Source organism: Ictidomys tridecemlineatus, chromosome 1 (genome assembly GCF_052094955.1).
Source record: "Ictidomys tridecemlineatus isolate mIctTri1 chromosome 1, mIctTri1.hap1, whole genome shotgun sequence".
Lineage (NCBI taxonomy): Eukaryota > Metazoa > Chordata > Mammalia > Rodentia > Sciuridae > Ictidomys > Ictidomys tridecemlineatus.
In genome coordinates this window covers 9546504-9564372 of record NC_135477.1, presented here as the reverse complement: position 1 = coordinate 9564372, position 17869 = coordinate 9546504, and the positions used below count along the sequence as shown (strand labels likewise).

Genomic DNA, 17869 nt, shown 5'->3' with positions numbered 1-17869 from the left:
ACCAGTAAGCAATCATCTCACCTCCATGTAATAAAGATATTTTCAGTGGGTAATCGAGGTTGACAATTATTTTCTTTCAACACTTTGAAGACATTCCATTGTCCTCCAGCTTCTGCTATTTATATAGAGAAGTCAGCTGTCAGTTTAATGGATTCCCCTGTAAGTAGACCTAATTAATCATTTTGGATCATTTGATCAATCATGTCTGGTGTTTTATACACTGTGAGGCTCTGAATCCTCCAGAGAGGACTGACTTATGTCTATTGCAGGCAGCTAAACAAACCAGATGCATTAGCAACCCCAGGTTACCCTGATGCAATTGGGAACAGAGATGATTCAAAACTAAGCTTCCTTCCTTGCAAGGTTTGGTCTTTTTCTGATGCACTATTATTTTTCAAGTATAGCCCTTTGGGGTGCCCTAGCCCTATTGTCCACAGAAGGCTCCACTTAGGTTCTCAGCCTCTCCTTCAGTGGTTTTAAACCCAATAAAACACATCTGGGCGCTTCTTGAAGAAGAAGCTAAGACTGAGGAAGCCCTGGTGCCCTCCTTCCCCGGGCTAGACTGCTCCGTGCTCTGCTGGAGCTGCCATGTGAGTGCTCTCCTCTGGTTCGTGGCAGAGAGCAAGACCTCGACAGATCTTCCACAGATCTCATGGCGCTTCTCCACTGATGAGCAAAGTAACAATCACAATGTATAACTGAGAACTGGTGACAACCCATGACACTGAGGTCTACAGCTTTTTATCCCTACACATGTTTGCTCTTAGAACATTTTAAAAAAGAAGAACATGAAGTATTGCTGTATTTTTGGCTGATTGGCTAGTGCAGTTTGGTGGGCTCCTGGGATGGAATGAATGTACCATCACCTTCCATATCTGTGGGTTCTGAAGCTGAGGGTTCAACCAGCCCCAGATGGAAAGTATTTAAAAAGCATGTTCTGCTGTTTCTTGAAGTGTACTATATAGTTAGGCCCATGATGGCTGAATCTGTACCAAATACATACAGATTTTCTTTTTCAAGTCACTGTTCTCTAAACAATAGAGTATGATGACTATTTGCATAGCACTTACATTGCGTTAGGTATTGCAGGCATTGTAGAGATGGCTCAAAGGGCACAGGAGGAGGCACATAGATGACATGCAAATAACACACCATTTTATGTAAGGACCTGAGCATGCACAATTTTGGTATTGAAACCAATCCCCTGTGGATTTTCAGGTTTGAGTCACAAACAGCCCATGAGCTACGTGACCTATGTCAACAGCTCAATTATAGTCTAGATCAGGTTCAAATGGACCCTCAAATTTCCTTTTATGGATGACTATGATCCAAAGGCTCCAGAGGAAGTAGAAAGTCAGTTTCTGGGTTGGGGGGCAGCTCTAGGGGAGTAAAGGGACAGTCCCAGGGGTGTGGGCTCCAGAGGAAAGTCAGTAGCAGCTACTCAGCTCCACTGTTAGCACAGAACAATGGGGACTCCAGGTGTCAGATCTTTTAAACTTTCTAAAGGAGCTGAAAGTTCAAAAACTATCTTATACCCACATTTTAAAATGTTGGTGTAACTAAAACGAATCCAGGGCAAGTGTAACAAAATACATCTCTGGGCCAAAATCGGCCCTCACATCACAGTTTGTGACTTCCATAATAATAAAAGTAAGAAAACATCAGCTTTGCTTCCTTTTTCATTCCCTGTGTTGATACACTGAGAAAGCTGAGATGAGTCAACCCTTGGGGAGCATCTTGGTCTCCCTGTGCTACAGGCCACACCAACACACAAGGGCTTCTATTCCTGCTCACCTGAATTGTACACGCACATTATAAAGACAGTCACCAGAGCGTAGCACCATGTCTGGCGGGAGCCATCACAGGGATAAAGGAAAGGGCGCGGGCAGTGGCATCAAGGCCTGGGGGCACCACCTTCTATCCTTCGCTAGCTGGACGGGGCACGTTCCTATTCCATCTCCATCCCCTCTTAAGAACATGGTGACATCTGCGCTGAAGAGAAGCAAATTTCTGCAAGCAGCCAGTCGGCCATGAAGTGCTGGTGGGCAGAAGGCTGTCAGATCAGTGTCTTGGGTATCTGGTGGCCCCAGACCTCTGTGTCTAGCTCCCCATCCGTCCTCTGCTCCTCCAGCAAACACCCCCAGCTGCTTTAAGCAGCCCTGGTCCTGGAGTCCTTGTCCCCAGGGCAGGCTCTGTCCCTCCCTTCTTGCCTCCCTTCTCGGTGTCACTGGAGAAAGTTTCGTCACCCCTCCCCATCACATGGAGCTCTGGGGTCATATCCAGTCCAGGACACAGGGCTGGCACTCGGCTCTGCATGCTTATCAACATAATGGTCCTTGTCATTGATGTCAGCCCGTAAAACACGTGTCAGTGAGGGCCACACCCTGCCCCTCTGCTTCCCTCCAGGATCCAGAACACTCCGGCTCACTGGGCTCACCGTGCTCACGGTGCTCTTTCCTCGGGCTCCATCCACTCAGGACTCATGTTCCCCTTGCTCCTGCCCTGAGCACCCAGGTCTCCCTTCCCTGTCCTCCTGGTCTGTGGGACCTTGCCATCTCTGTAGGTACAGAATGAATCTCCACACGTAGGACCTAGAACACTGCTACTGTCTATGGTGGTCATATTTTATTAAGAAGAATCCTGCCAGTGATCTGCTACGGTGCAGGGTTGGCTTGGAGGTGTGGGAGAGGCCCAGAGCATTAGGACGAAATGGGCATTAGGTGCACCTGGCGTCTCCACCTTCCCTCCCATTCCTTGCCCTTTCTTTTCACTGATTGATTGAGGGCTCCACCAATCAACTGCCTAATTCACATCCAGAGGGAGAGTTCCCTCCACTCTGAAGGGAAGGGAGGGAAAGTCCTCCTGTCTGACCACTTTGGGCTGGAACTCAGCATCTAAGTGTGGCAATCCCTCCCACCAGGCTCTTCCTAGGGCCTCCTTTCCAGCCACCACATCCGGAGCTGGCTCTCACCCACTCACTGTAGCTTCTGCTATTCAGACAGGGCCCTCATTCTCCAGAGGCTGAGCAAAGGGAGCCCTTGGGCCCACCTGAGTGCAATTTGATACCCCTTACCTACAGCATCATTGAGTGCTGCCTAGGAAGTCTTCAAAGTGGCTGAGAAATTCCACTTCTAGGTGTTTTTCTAGAAAACAAGGATGAGCACAAAAACTTAGCTGCAGAGATATAATTGTTGCAATTTTAAATACCCAAGAGGTGCTTTAAAACAATTCTAGTGCATGCCTGCAGTGGAATCCTGTGCTAAGGAAGATATCCATGCAAATGATGTTGATTTGGAAGGGTCACCTCCAACCTAGATGTCCTCAAAGTCTCCTGCCAGGTTGCCAGACATCCCTCTGTTCCTCCCAGGTCACATATATCTTTTGGTGAGTAAGCAGAGCCTAAATCATACCACCAGCATCTGAAAATCCCATAACACATTCCCTCGATGTTTAGATAAAAGCATGAGTTCCATCCCTGGATCACCAGCCTACACCAGGTCAAGGCTCTGGACTCCCCACAACTGGAAGCTTCTCCTTCCAGAGGTCCCACAGGAGCACCGAAGCCTCGACCAGGTGCCCTGAGCTTATCACAGCCCCACCAGTGCCCCTTCCCACCCACCCTTTCTCAGGTCCTGGGACTAGTCCAGTGGTCCCACTGGATGGGGGCACCTTCTCTCTGGTAACTTCTAGTGGCCTCCATTCCTCAGAGAGGCTTCCCTTGACCTTCCTGTTTAAATGTAGCCGCTCTCATCATTCCACATTGTGCCTTCTTCTTTCTTTTCCTTCCTTTTCTATTTTAGTCCAGTAAATCTGTAAAGGCAGCACCCTTGTGGGCTTTGTTCACAGGTCCCTATGTCCAGTACTAAACATTCTACATGTTTCTCTCACATGTAGTTGGTGCTCAATAAAACGTTAGAAGAAAGAATGTCCATGCAGCCTGCTTGGTTAAAAGATAAAATTACAAAACAATATGTGGAATTGTGACATATAGAACAGTAAGATGCAACAGAATATTATATCACATTCACTGACATTAAAAATCCAGATGGCTTCACGATCAACTCTCAGTGGTTATGGTAGGACTGCAGATGATTTAAAATGTTCACCTTATCTGTATGTCCTATATTTTGCAAATGTTAAATATGTTTTATGATGTTCCATAATAAAAAATTGAAAGTCATGCTTGTTCTAGTTGTAAAAAGACTCAGCCACACATCCCCTGAGCACTATGAAGTCTTTTCTCCAAGTTCTGCCTGCAATTCCCCTGGAAAGTTGGGGCTGGAGGCCTCCTCCCCACCCCCGCCCCCCAGCCACAGGACCACCTGTCTCATAAGGTGTATATAAAACCTCCTAGAACCTGAGTGATGCCTTGGACTATGCTTTGTGCCCAGGTGTTTCCGCCAGCACTGGACAGCAGAGGGCAGCAGAGAACAGAAAATGGATCTTGACGGGGTCCCCTTTCACCCTGTGGCAGATCTCAGGTTCACTGAGCTGTTTGAACAACACCTGTTTGACACCTCAGCCCTCCAAAGCCATTAGCCCACGCAACAAGAAATTTCCTAATCCATTTTCATTCTCTTTGTGACCAGGAAGGTGAATTGATGCTTTACATTGACGTTTATTTCATAGAGTCAGATAATTTAAGTCACCTTTATTGCCCCTGTGCCTCAATGGAAGAAGCCCATAATCACAGGCTGGTGGCAGGCTCAGGCTCCCTTCCATGGTGCCCTGGGGGCTTCAGAGAATTGCAGGACGCATGAAGAATGTGAGTGGTTTCTAGAATTGGGCCCAATAAGTGTAGATGTGCTGTTGGGAAAGGGAGTTCCCTACAGATATGGGACCTGGTGTTCCCAAACCTACATTTGGGGAAGCAGGAAACTTCCGGTCTGTGCTCTCCAGCAATGTTCAAACACAGAGCCCCGTCTTCTTTTCCACGGTCAGCACCCACGCCTCTCCCAGAGCTGTGGTTGGCACGCTTCTGAGTCACCAGTCTGGCAAAACCCGCAGCTCCCCAGGCCCACCTCCAGCCCCGTCATCTGGTCTCTGGGTGGCCCTGGAATCTGCACCTTAAACAGGCTCCCTGAGATGCTGTGGCTGGAGTCCCCCAACCTCACCTCCCACAGCTGGTGGACGGTTAAGTCAGGGAGCTGGAGGTAAGAAGGACCACGGCGATGGAAATTCAGTCTCTGCTCAGAACCACGGGGAGGGTCCTGGGATTCTGGTACCTTCTGTCTCCTTAGGAGTCAACGTGAGAACTATTAGAGAAAACATGTCAGTTTTCTACCTTGATGACAGCTTCCTTGTCTCTGGGAGGCCAGGAGTGAACTCAGGACTTTCCGGAGTTGCCATCAGAACAGGGCAGTGCAGACAGCCAGGCTGCAGCCCAGCCCTTCCAAGTTCACTGCAGCTCTTTATTGCACTGGAGAGGCCTTGCACACGTGTGTGCCCCATGTGTGCAGATCCACCAGCCCCAAGTGTCTAAGTTCCGTTGGTGTCCCGGCTCCAGCACACTCACATTCAGCTGAGCAGGAGAACGACTGGACCAGGGACAGGCCCAACAGACCTGGGGGTGGGCTCAGGGGTCCAGGTGCCCCACAGTGAACTCTACAAAGACAGGGGGCAGGATCCAGGTGGGCACATCCCCCACCCCAGGGACCCTGAGAGACAGGGCACAGTCCTGCGAGGCAGTGCCAGCCCCACTCCTGGGTGCGGGACAGGGAAGGGTGCTCAGCACAGCAGAGCTGGCTCCTCCAGTCCTCCGAAGCCCTGGAAGCTGACCTTGTGCCCCTTGCAGGGCCAGCAACACTGTCCCATCCCAGCACACCCAGGGACCCTCTCTAGGCAGAGGTGTGTGATCACCCAACTGTGTCCCACCTGCAGAAGCAGGCTGGAGCCACAGCTGCCTCCCGCAGGTGGGGTCTCAGAAACAGATGCAGTGTCTGGAAGGCCACTGGGAAGTCCTAGGAGGTGCAGGACTGGGTAGGGTAATTGAGTGGTCACCGTTCCCTGACCCCACCCTGGTGACGGGTTCAGAAGCTCCTTGGTGGGAAGGCCAGAGCCACCTCCCATTTCCACAGAGCAAACCAGCAGAGGAGCCTCCACTGCAGAGCCTGCGCCTGGCTTCGCCTCCCTGCAGGCCAGGCCTGGGCTGCCCGGCCCCTGCAGGAGGTATAGCCCCTGGGATGTGAAGGCCCTCAAGGGCCAGAGCCTGGCTGTGGGGCTTCCTCCTGTCAGGGCCTGCGGAGCCAGCAGACATCCAGGGTGAGCACCTGCGGGCAGGTGAGGCTGCGGGCGGGGTGCAGCTCCGTCTAAGGGGGAAGGCTGTGTGGGAGAGGAGAGCGGCTCCAAGGCCACTTTCTGGCTCCACATGTTAGCAAGAACTCCTCCCCTACCTTCCAGGGCACTCTAGCACACACTGAAGCTATGTGCGAGAAGCAAGTTTGGAAACCTTTGTCTTTTTTCACTTGTGCAGTCAACAGATATCTGGCATCGTAGGAGGCAGGTTCCCCTCCAGCCCAAGGCTCAACCCCACTCTCACTTCCTCAGGGCACCTTTTCCAAAATGGCTGTATGTGCATGCCCTCTCCACCGCATCCTCACTTAGCTTGTTCTTGAGCTTTAGCATTGGAACAAATGAGTTTCTTTGTGTATTTATGTTATATATTTATTTTACTCTCTGGGGTGTCTCCTCCTTTAGAATAGAAGCCCCTCCCCGAGACTCACGTGTTGAGGTCACCCCTTTATCCCAGCCTTGCTGCTCTATAATGTGCTTCATGAATATTTGTTGAATAATAAATGAGGCTACTCCCACGAGGAATTCACTGCCTCTTCCATAAGGGGACACCAGGCAGGCTCCTGGTGGAGAAAGAGGGCCTTTGAAATTCAGGGAGGTGTAGGGGGCAGGCTGGCCGCCCACCCCTCTTGGTCTCTCCTGTGAAAGGCAGAAAAGCAGCAGAAGACGGAGGGCTCACAGCCAGGGCGTCCTCCTCACCCGGGAGGCTGCGGGGCTCCACATACTTCCTGGAGCCCGGTCTGGACAGGTAGAAGGAAGGGGCCCTGCCGGCTGGCTCCCAGGCTGGGCCAGCCTGAGCCCCGCGGTCTGGCGGTTTGCAGGCACCTCTCGGCTTGTTGGTGCTTGCTTTTCTGGCACACCATGAATTGGTTTTTGCCTGTCTTGTTAGGAGATTAAGCTTTCTTTTAAAAAGATGAAATGAGTCTCTAGCAAAGGCTCCACGAGAGCTGACCCCCGAGGGGGCGGTGGCCATAACTGATGGGCACTCCATTTGTCTAATTAATCTTCTTGTCAACAAAGTTGTTCTCCTTTGGTGCCAGCTCTGACATCACCCGACAGGCTCGCCACACTGCTTCGTACCCAAATACAAAGGCCGCCTCGAAACTCACCAGCCACCCCCAAACGCCGCCTGTGGTGTGCCGCAGGCCTGGAAATGCCTGGACCAGAAAAGAGATGTCACAGAGGCGCTGGCTCAGAAGGGGCCCTGGGGAATCCTGGCTCCAAGGAAGGGTGGGCCAGGGCCTGGAGTTTCTGGGGCTCCTCACACTGAAGACAGCCTGGTTCCCGCAGAGAACTCAGAGACTCTTACTGACCTTTGTTTTAATCAGGTTAAACACTGGGGCTTCAGTGTTGCAAGAACATGGCTCTTGCCCAGGCTGGGTGGCAAGGTTGCAAAATCAGTTGCCTTCAGGGCCTGGGGCAGAGATGACCATGAGGCTGGCCAGGCCGTAGGGACTGGGGACACTGTGATCAAAGGGTGAGTTCAGGTCCTGTAAGGCGGAATTCAAATTTTAAAATGACTGTGAAGACTGTTGGGGGGAGTTGGCGCCCCCTGGTGGCCATGTCAAGTTCCGCATGGGCTCCTTAAGGTTCAAGGTGGGTGACTGGCCTCCCAGACTGCTCTCACACAAGCCCTTCCTTCTGACCTTGTTAGTGAGTCACCCTGTGACTCCCTCACTGTCCTTCACCACCCACACCCCTCCTATTTATTCTGCTCACCTGAGGCTTCTTGACCAAGGGTGTCTGTGGGTAAAGTCCCTCTTCTTTTTCCTTAGGGAAGAGAGTCTGTGAACTTGAATAGGGAAATACTGACATCATTTTCATTAACCTGTAAATGAAATCTAACATTTTATTCATTTATGAATCTAGGCAACATGCCCCAGTGCAATAACAGCACCTGTAATTTTGCCCGACAGAAATCAGTTATTTTCTTATCACGTTACAGTTGATGCACTTATCTCAAAATATCATTTGGGCTCATTGATATTTTGAAGTGATTGTAGATGGGTCTATTAAAGACCAGTCTGCAGATCTTGTTGCATCAAATATTAAAAATAATATGAATGACTATTTTACAATAAAGCAATATTTTGATAGCTGTATTTCAGCATAGGGGGCTTGCTCTGTAGTCCTTGCTTTTTTCAAACATTCTGAGAAGGGGCCCAGGAGCTTCACGGGGCTGGCAAAGAGAGTCACCCAACCGCTCGACTTCTGTTGTCCTCTTTCCTATCATCAGCACCCACCTTGAGACCTAGCACATAGTAGGTGCTCAGTACACCTTTGTTGACTGAGTGAGCCACTGAACAAATGGAGTCTTCACTCTTCATTTTGACCTTGCTCGGGTTTGGGGAATCCAAGCTCTTTGCCATCTGCGCTCTTTTCAGGAACAGCCCTGTGGCCCCCTAAAAAGCCTGGGGAATCTCCCCACCAAGAATTCAGGCCTGACAAAAGCGTCCCTGCTAAGCAGCACTCCACTGGCCCTTTGCTGTAGTCACACGAGCCATCAGCGCCCTGCGCTAGAGACAAGGGGTGTCCCTAAAGGGACTAAGCGGTCCTTTTGTTTCCCACCCCCCAGCGATCACAGGCGGCCCTGGTCTTGGCCCAGGTAAGAGCCGCGGCCCCGCCTGCCCTGCCCGCTCTGGCCACACGATGGCGCCGTGTGCCCGGCTGCACAGCCGGGGCGCGTCCTTCCCCAGGCCGCTCACTTGACTCCCGGCCCGACCACAGGCTGGGAGTTAGATTCCGGGTTCGGTGCCCGGCTCCGCGGCCGCCGGGCTCCGGGCCTGGAAAGGGCGGTCGTGGGCCGCCTCGGCCTCGCCGCAGCCCTCTGTGGCTAATCAGCGGCGGCCAGTTACTCATCAGCTAGCCATCGGTCACCCATCAGTTCCGTGGGGCTGGAAGCCATCCCAGGGCGAGGCGTGGGAACGCCGGCCACCGGGGACCCCGCTCGGCCCCGGCAGCTGGGGCGTAAGGGAGCAGGTTTCCGATGGTCTGGGGTGAAGCCTCGGGAGCTGGCTTGCAGACCCTCCAATCCCCCATCCGCGCCCCTCCCCAGAGCCACCCTTAGCGCGGGGACCATGTGCGCCATCTGGAGTCAGAGGACCTGAGTTCTAATCGCGTCCCGTCTTTCTGCCAGTGTTTTGTCTTTTGCAGATTTGGGTCAACAGGGGTCCTCAGCTGGCAGGGTGGAAGGACAGCTGTGCGCCAGGGTGGTTCAGCACCAGGCCTGGCGCTCACCAAACACCGCGGGGAGGGTCGTCCTTCTCTGCCCTGTGACTACGGTGAGGCGAACCTTGCAGTCCCTGCACTAAAGGACGACGTTGGCCCCACACTTAGTCCGTGGGATCGTCGCGGAACGGAATGGACACCCGCAGGCCGCGCGCACGACCAGTTCACCTTTGTACTCTCCGTCGTGGACTGCGGTGGGCAGGTGCACCCCCGGACTTCCACTGCCTCTTTAGTAATGTCACAACCCCAGGTCGCAGAGGTAGATGCTGGTGACCCCTATTTTCTGAAATGTAGCTTGGACAGTTTAGAATGCGGCTCTTGGAAGGGCACTCAAGGTGGCAAACACGCAGCAGAAGACCTTGGAACACGGGGAGATTGACTCTTCCCCGGAGGAAGCTGCTTAGCAGAGCCCAGAGGCTCAGCTGAAACCCAGCCGTGCTGCTTGGAAGAACTTGAGGCTCAGCCTTGCTCCTGGGCTGTCGGGTGCGCGTCCAAAAGCCGGACCCCTGCGCAGTGAGCGCCCGCACCTCCCGCCTGTTCCTGTGCGCTGGGGCATGCAGGGCCCAGCCCGCCCTCTCTGAGCCACCCAGGGACCAGGGTGTCCATAATTAAGAGACACATGTCAAGAATGTAAATTCCTGTAGTTCCCAGCTAGGAAGGGTTCGCTGGGTGCCTGAGGACAATGGTAGGCTGAGGGAATTGGAGAGAGCCAGTGTTACCAAGTGTTATCAGTTTAATGAACTGCTGATGAAGTGCTAAATGAGTGCAAGTGTGAAAGCAGCATCTGGGCCTGTGTTTTATTTGTAGACTCCAAACTGGGTGCTTAGTGTTTGGAAAATGCCAATTAATGGTGTAAAATCAGAATTTTTAATGGGCCGCAAGAAGATTCTTCTGTGATGGCTCCCTATTTAAAAATGTATCTAAAACACACACAGAAGCACACACACACAAGCAATGCAAGCCACAAAGACTCAAAGGGTTATTACTATTTAATTAAAGAAGCCAGATTTGCTGCTCTGTGCCGTGTGGTTGCATGACTTGGTATATTTCTTGCTGGAGGGAAGAATGAAAGCTTGAAATCAGAAGCAACCATCAACACAAATTTCCCAGAAGTTGTTCTAGGAAATTTGTCATTTCTACCCATTAATTCCAAGCCCAGAAAATAAACTGTCTTCGGGAATATTTACTGCGCTTTCATGAGAAAAATTTCCAAGCTAACCCTTGAAGCAATGGAAGCAAGTTGGATTTGAAACAAGTGGAAACATTGTGAAATTGCTTATTTTCTTCCAAAATTTGTTATTTTTCTTCCTTATGTCCTGTTAAATCAGTGCCACTCATTAGCGACCATATTTTGCATCGTAGAAGCCACAGATTTTTTACTCCATGACTGCTTTCCAAATTAAACTTTTAATTTTCCAGGGAAAGTGTAACAAATGCTTAAATCGGTCAGAAGTTAAACTAATGAGAGGAAGGGAAGGAAAAGAAGCCCAACTTCCTTCTACCGTACAGACGCTGCTTTTTATCTGCTTCATGCACTGGGGACACTTTTATCCCTGGTATCTTGAAAGGACTGTTCACACAGCAAGAAGGCTCAGGAGAACACAGAGCTTTCTGAACCTGGTGCCACTGAAGAGTTCTGACAAATTCTGGTTGAAGGGAAACGAAAGCAGAACCAGAAGATTTCACTGCAGGATTTGGAAGGGGCTGCCGGCCACCAGGGGTACTGTGGTAGGGCTGGGAGGGTGTCCAGTCTGGAAGCCTTGTTTTGCAGATGGTGCGGCAGAGTTCCAGGGTGGTACAGCAGCACACCCTGGGTAATTCAGTGATGAAGTTACAAGTAGGGCTTGTACCAGTGCTGAGGGCTCTTTAATGAGCAGCTACTAGTCTCCTTAATGGAAATTCCCCTGCCTCCATGCAATGAAGGCGACTGGTTGAAACTTATTGATTTCTGGCCACTAGCAAATAATTCCCTTCCTAAAAAGAGGGTGACAATGCAAATTAATTTATTGAGACCAGCATGAGCAGGGTGAGAGCAGGGGGACGGGTATCTAAAGAACAGTTTCCAGAAGAAAGTTGTAAACCTGGCTATCACCATGGTAAGGTAAGTCAGCTGCTCAGGTCAACAAGAATTATATACGGACCATGCCAGTAGTAGCCCGGATTGTTCCTTTTGAGAAAATTTTGGTAGCTTGATCCAGTCCAGAATATTTTGAGAAAGTATGTTAAAAGTATTATATCACTGGGGAGAAAGAAGAAAAATAAAACGTATTATAAAACTTCAATGCCAAATTAAACCATGAACAGATGGGTCCATACAACCAAATGTCTGAAACACAGGCCCTAATAGAGATAATATAGATAAAAAATTAGTACATGGTAAAGATCCGTGAGGAAAGGGAGATTAGTCAATAAATGATGTTAGGACCAACCATGTGGAAAAAATTAGAGCTAATCCTTAGCTTTCCCCGTGTACCAAAATAAATTCCACATGTATTTAGCTGTTCTATGCAAAAAGTAGCATAAAAGTGGAAGACACAGGTAAACTTCAGATCCTGAGAGGGGGACTTTAGAAACAGACTTAAAAGTAAACGATTATTGAGTTTGACCACAGAAATATTCATGTGTCTAGATATCAGCCACACTAAGATGATGTGTATGACAAATTTCACAAAGAATTAATCTTATGTTTACGTAAAGGTGACTGCAAAGTGAAGAAAGAGATAACAATGTTAAGATAGGCAAAAGTGATCAATGATAAAAACATAAATGATCAAGAAATATGTAAAAATAATCTTTAAATGTATTAGTAAAAATATAAATCAAAATCAACCATGGAAATTCATTCTGCCCATCAACTCCCTGTAAGATATGTTCCCTTGCCCATTGCTGGTGGGATTCACACAGACAGACTCTGGGAAACCAAAATGTTCACCCAGAGCCTTAAAAATGCCCCATCCCAATATCATGTCTTCCCCTTTCTACAAATGCTCTACAATAAGACAAGAACACAGGGCTATCCATTTGGGGGGTCACTTTAAAATGTCAGGAAACAGTCTACCCATCTAGTCTTCAGCAGTAATACCAAATGATAGAATATTATGCAGTCGTTATTTTTGTTGTAAGATCTAAGGATATGCGGGCATGAGACAACGGGATACTAATGAAAGATGTGGGATGTACAAGGTATTTATGTTGTCTATTGCAAAAGACTGAACAAAATATCCAAAAATTTTCAGTGGGTTTAGTGGGGATGGGATGTAATTTTAGTTTTCTCTTCTGATGAGTTCATTTGTCCCATAATAAAATTTATTAATTTGGAAAATGACAGAGCTGTCCACCTGATCTTTCCCATTGGGTGGGTCCCGTTGGTGCGGGCCAGACAGATATCTCTCCTAGTTGGTGGGTGGTGAGTCTTGTCTCCTTGGACACAGGACCTCCTTCTCCCAGCAGGCCCCACACTCCCCAGGCTTCTTGGGGAAGGGCTCTGGCCAGATCCCTCAGGGCAGGCTTCCCAGCCTAGACCTAGAGGGTCTCCATCACCCCAAGGGGCTATGGCTTAATTGCCCACAGCTGTCTGCATATCCACCTGTCAGAAGTGATGAGAAGACACTATCAAATTAGGGCCTCAGGGTGGACAGAGGTGCCACGCTCTGGGTGTCCACCAGGAAGCCAGAGGGCCTCGGTCTCAACCTTGGCATGGGGTGCTCCAGCAGTCTCAGCCCATGCTGGCTCTGGCCCCATCCTGTAAACTAGGAAGGAGCTCCAGAACCTCCTCAGGGGATCCGTTAGCTCAGGACTGTTCTCTTTCAGGGTTTGCTCTAGAGCTCCCCCAGGGATGTGAGAGCCATGGTGTGCCTCTCGTTCGTTTTCTGTTCACCTTATTGGTAGCTGGAGATTGGCCTTTGTGGAAGTATTGATATCACAGAAATGGGCAAACACTACAAATCAGGGTTGCTTTTTATTTTTTTCCTGGACATCCTTACATTAAATAAAAATTGACCGGCACACCACCGGCTATGCTTCAAGCAAGTATCATTTTATTATCTCTCACAGTTTCCGTAAGACAGGAAATTGCAGAGGGCTTGCATGGATGGTTCTAGGTCTCTCATGCAGTTGCAGTTCAGACAATGGCTAGTACTGGGAGAAGGGAGGGCTGCCACCTCTGGGGCTGGCTGGGAATCTCTTGTTCCTGGTGTTCACGTGGCTTCTCCGCAGGGGATGTGGGCTTCCCCACAACATGGCTGCTTCGGAGCAGCCAGAGTACTTGTGTGGGACTTCAGGGCTCCAGTGAGAGTGCTCAAGTCCCACAGCAGGGTGACATCACTCTGACCTTGCCATGAAGTCATGGCATCACTTCTTCTGCTTATCAATTAGGACAAGTCAGAAGCCCATCCAGCCTCAAGGAAAGGAATCAGTCTTCACCCCTGGATGGCTGCATGGGAAGTTTCTCCAAGACCATGCAGGATGAGAGGTTCTGTGTTTGGAAGGAATCATCTGTCGCAGAGTTTAAAACACACTTTGAGATTGACCTCCAAAAGTTATGGCACCTTTTTCTAGATATTGGGTGTGTGTGGCTACTTTTCCTCTGTTGGGTGTCTGCTTGATTTCCAAGAACAGACAAAAGGCGTGGAAAGCCAGCTCCCGTAGACAGGCAGGTAGTTCTACTGGATAATAACCCTTCCAAAAAGGAGGTGGCTCAGTGATCACGGTCAGCTCTCACCGGAGACCTAATATGGGGCTTAGAAACATTTTCAAACAGGGTGGCCCAGTCCGGCCTAGCTACATCTCAGAAGCAAGTACACAACTTACAATTTAAGGGGCTAAACTGGCAAGATTTTTTGGGCTAAAATTACAAAAGTGGCATGTTTTACTACAAAATCTGTCCCACTGCTGTGTAGCCACACTATAACCTTCTTTGATAACCCACAGAGGGTTAGCTTTGTCCCGGGAACATGAGAGGGACAATGTAAGTGTCTGAGGGACTGGTCGATAGAGTGTCCAGCCTCGCTTCAAGAAGGCCCTAAGGTCGTGACTTGACCAGCCACGAAAAAGGACAGTCCATGTCTTCTCTTCAAATTTACTGAAAGATATTGGGTGTGTATCTTTTCCTCTGTTGGGTGTCTGCTTGATTTCCAAGAACAGACAAAAGGTGTGGAAAGCCAGAATTCCAATATATTTAAATCGGAGGACTCAGAGTATTTAAAAAATGTACCCTTCTCTCCTTACGTACTCCTCGTTCACCTCTTGGCGGACTACATGCGTCTGGGCACCTGTTTCCTCCCCTTCCTGTTGGTGGGGCTGGTAGAGGACAGCAGGGCGTGGGAGGTGCTGCTCCAGGGGTCTTCACAGCTTTACAGCAGCACACTGGACCACCGGCTCCGTTCTCCTCAGGCTGCGGATGGCCCCCCAGTTCTCCAGCCCTGCTTGGCCCCTGCTCCTCATCCATCAACCATTTATCAAGACCTTAGCCTTTTTTTATTGGGACAGAGATGCACCTGGAAGTCCTTAGGCATCTGTGCTTAATGGAAGCTTAGGATTTCCCACTCGTCCCCACCAAGTACTAGGAAGGTTGTTGTAGCTCTCATGGTCTAGAAGTTTCTGCTGACCTGCAATGGCAGAAGCACTTCCTGATCCCCAAATATATTACCTACCACCACTTCTTTTCTGTCCCTGGTAGATAGATGAGGTCAAATGATGAGGTCTGACCAAAGAGCCATGAGAGGAAGTGATGTGCTCTACTTCCAGGTCAAGTGTCATTCCAGGTTGGGGGGCAGATATGCAAGTGCCATCTTTGTCTTCCACACTAATGGTGGAGGTGAGATATTCCAGAGTAGATAGCTGGAAGACTCAGGGGCTGCCGTCAGCTCCTGAATGACCACAGAGCACTGCTCCCTTGACCGTCCTGCAGACCCTGACCCACCCCCACTGGTCACAGAGTGCACACACACTGTCACATTCAGGCTCTGAAGTTTGAGGGTGAGTTGGTCATTGCAGGGTACCCCTGTCCAGCCTGACTAGTGCCGTGGTCTACAGCATGTGCTGGCCATGTCCTCACTCAGGGATGGATGGGTGTCCTGTCCAAGAAGGACACCACTTGGTGGCCCAGATGTGAGAAGCTACTTCACTGAGGACAAGAAATCCCACCTCATTTTTGCTTTGGGGAAAATAAATATGGGACTCCCAATGGCCAATGAATGATGTTTCCCCTGGACGCAAGACAAGCTCTGTAAATAGTTGATTCTTGACACGATTTCTGTTACAGCGAATACCAGAGGGTCAGGACCATGATCGTGTGTAGATGGAGTAAAAGCCAATTTCTGGCAAGCGAGATAGGCACTTGACCTCTCATCTTGAGTGAGTTGAATGCATAACCATCAGTGTGTGTGTGTGTGTGTGCGTGTGTGTGTGTGTCTGTACATCTATAAGTTCAGAGGAGCTGAGAATAAAAGGGCTTAATATCCGTCCCATTTTGTAGTTGACTACCTAGTGGCTCTCTCTTGGGAGCTGATATCAAACAGCAACAGGATTTTATAAATAGTAAACGAAGCCAGCAAATCAGCAAAGTCAAACAGCTCCTTCTGTACCCCAAGTTCTGGCCAGAACTTGGTCTCATGGCTGCACCTAAGTGCAAGGGAGGCTTGTAGACATGGGGTTAGTCCTGGGAGGCCAGGGACCAGCATAAACCCATGGGCTCTGTAATTAAAGAAGAGGAGGAAGGCAGACACCAGGGTATGCAGCTAGCACTCTGTGTTCCAGGTGCTTGAAATGGTGCTGGGTGCTGAGTGATGGTCAGTGATTGTGGGCTGATGCTCTTACCTGCCTGACTGATGGAGGTGGGGGTACCGCAAGCTCATCGCAGACCTGGCTGTGTGCTCAGAGAAGTCTGGGCTTCCTGCTTTTAACAAAAGCAGGAATGGGAGGAGGACTACCTGGTCATTCCCAGGCCCACAGGTGGCATGTCACAGTAGCTCCTCGTCCCCTAGCTCAGGGTACTCTCATGGTCTCGTGGGTACATGGTGGACTTCCCCAGAGGCTGCGCGTCGGGCAGGGTGTCAGCAGAGCGAACATGAGAGCCATCAGAGAATCCACCACAGACTGTAAAGAGGGTTGAAAAACGTCAGTCAATTTCGCTCTTCTCAGCTGCTATAGATTTAAAAAAATAGGTTTTTTTTTTTTTTACAAAAATGCATTCCTTATTATCATGTAATGGGTTCATTATGTTATTTTCAACTAATTACTAAATAAATATTTTACACACTCACAGTTTAGTTTCTGATATGACAAATAGCAAGGGATCTGACTTGAAGTCCACACAAGCGCTTTATAATTTCCAGGATTATAAAGGTCTTGGAGACCAAAGACTGGGAGAGCTTCTGCTGGAACCCAGTCTCACGCATGACGTGCACCACGAAGTTTTGTGACCAAGTGGCCTTACCCGACCAGGCGAAGGCTGGCAACAGAGGGCCTGCCTCAGGGGTGCCTGGTCTCTACTGGTCTTAGTGTCCCTCCATCAGACAGACAGGTGGGCTTTCTGGGCACCTGGGAACACTGAAATCCCAACTTTGTGTGATTTTCATGTCACAAAATATTCTTCTTCTGCCACATCAACACATTCTCATCAGACGCCGACCTTGTTTCCTGCTATCTAGATTGGGAAATACGGTCATGGGCACCAGGCCACCCCTTTCCCTCAGTGCCAACAATGGCCTTCCGACTCAGCGGGCAGTAAAGGTCAAGGGTGCCACCTGGAGGGACATGTGGGCTGGTGCTGGTGCCTCTGAGAACCAGCAGTGAGGATCCCAGGCAGGGCTCGCTCAGCAGGAAGAAGGGACAGGCAGCATCTGGGCTGGAGTGACAGCGAGCACCGGCCCCTGACTGTGGGGCGCACTGTCTTAACCGAGTGCTTCTTATGAGCAGGGTGCGGGCAGCATTGAAAGTTTAAAATTTAAAATTGGGCAACATCTTTACCATAGATCACTTTCGGGAGAGGATTTTGGAAAGGAAAGGGCGGTTGGTAATGCGGAGGCAAGACGTCTGGAGGCAGGCGGAGACCCAGGCCTCAGACACGGCTGTCAACCTCGGGCGTTTCTGGAAGTTGCGATCTATCAGGTCACTGTGAGTCCAGAATTAGGGAACCCTGGGCCCCGCTCTAGGGGAACACCGGGAGCCTTTGGCTGCTGTGTGCCTGTCAACACATCAGGGCTGAACCCAGGAGCACGCGCCTTTCTGTTAGAGACCCCTGAATGGACACTCATGGCCGATTCTGGGCATTGAGCTGGGGCCTGGAGGAGGCCAATCTGACTCGCACACTTTGTCCAGGAGGCACATCACAGCCCTCCTGCGCCCGGGA

General features: G+C 50.0%; 1 long non-coding RNA gene across 2 annotated transcripts; it reads right to left on the bottom strand.

The window, feature by feature from the left end:
• Positions 1-10907: 10907 nt before the first annotated feature.
• Positions 10908-17197, bottom strand: LOC144375054 (uncharacterized). 2 transcript variants are annotated; one of them, XR_013434410.1, is made up of 2 exons: positions 16955-17197; positions 10908-16614 (listed from the first exon to the last, which is right to left on the bottom strand). It is a non-coding gene; the product is annotated as an uncharacterized LOC144375054 (long non-coding RNA). The 2 variants fall into 2 exon arrangements; XR_013434416.1 differs by lacking the exon at positions 16955-17197 and adding an exon at positions 16782-16920.
• Between the last annotated feature and the right edge of the window lie 672 nt (positions 17198-17869).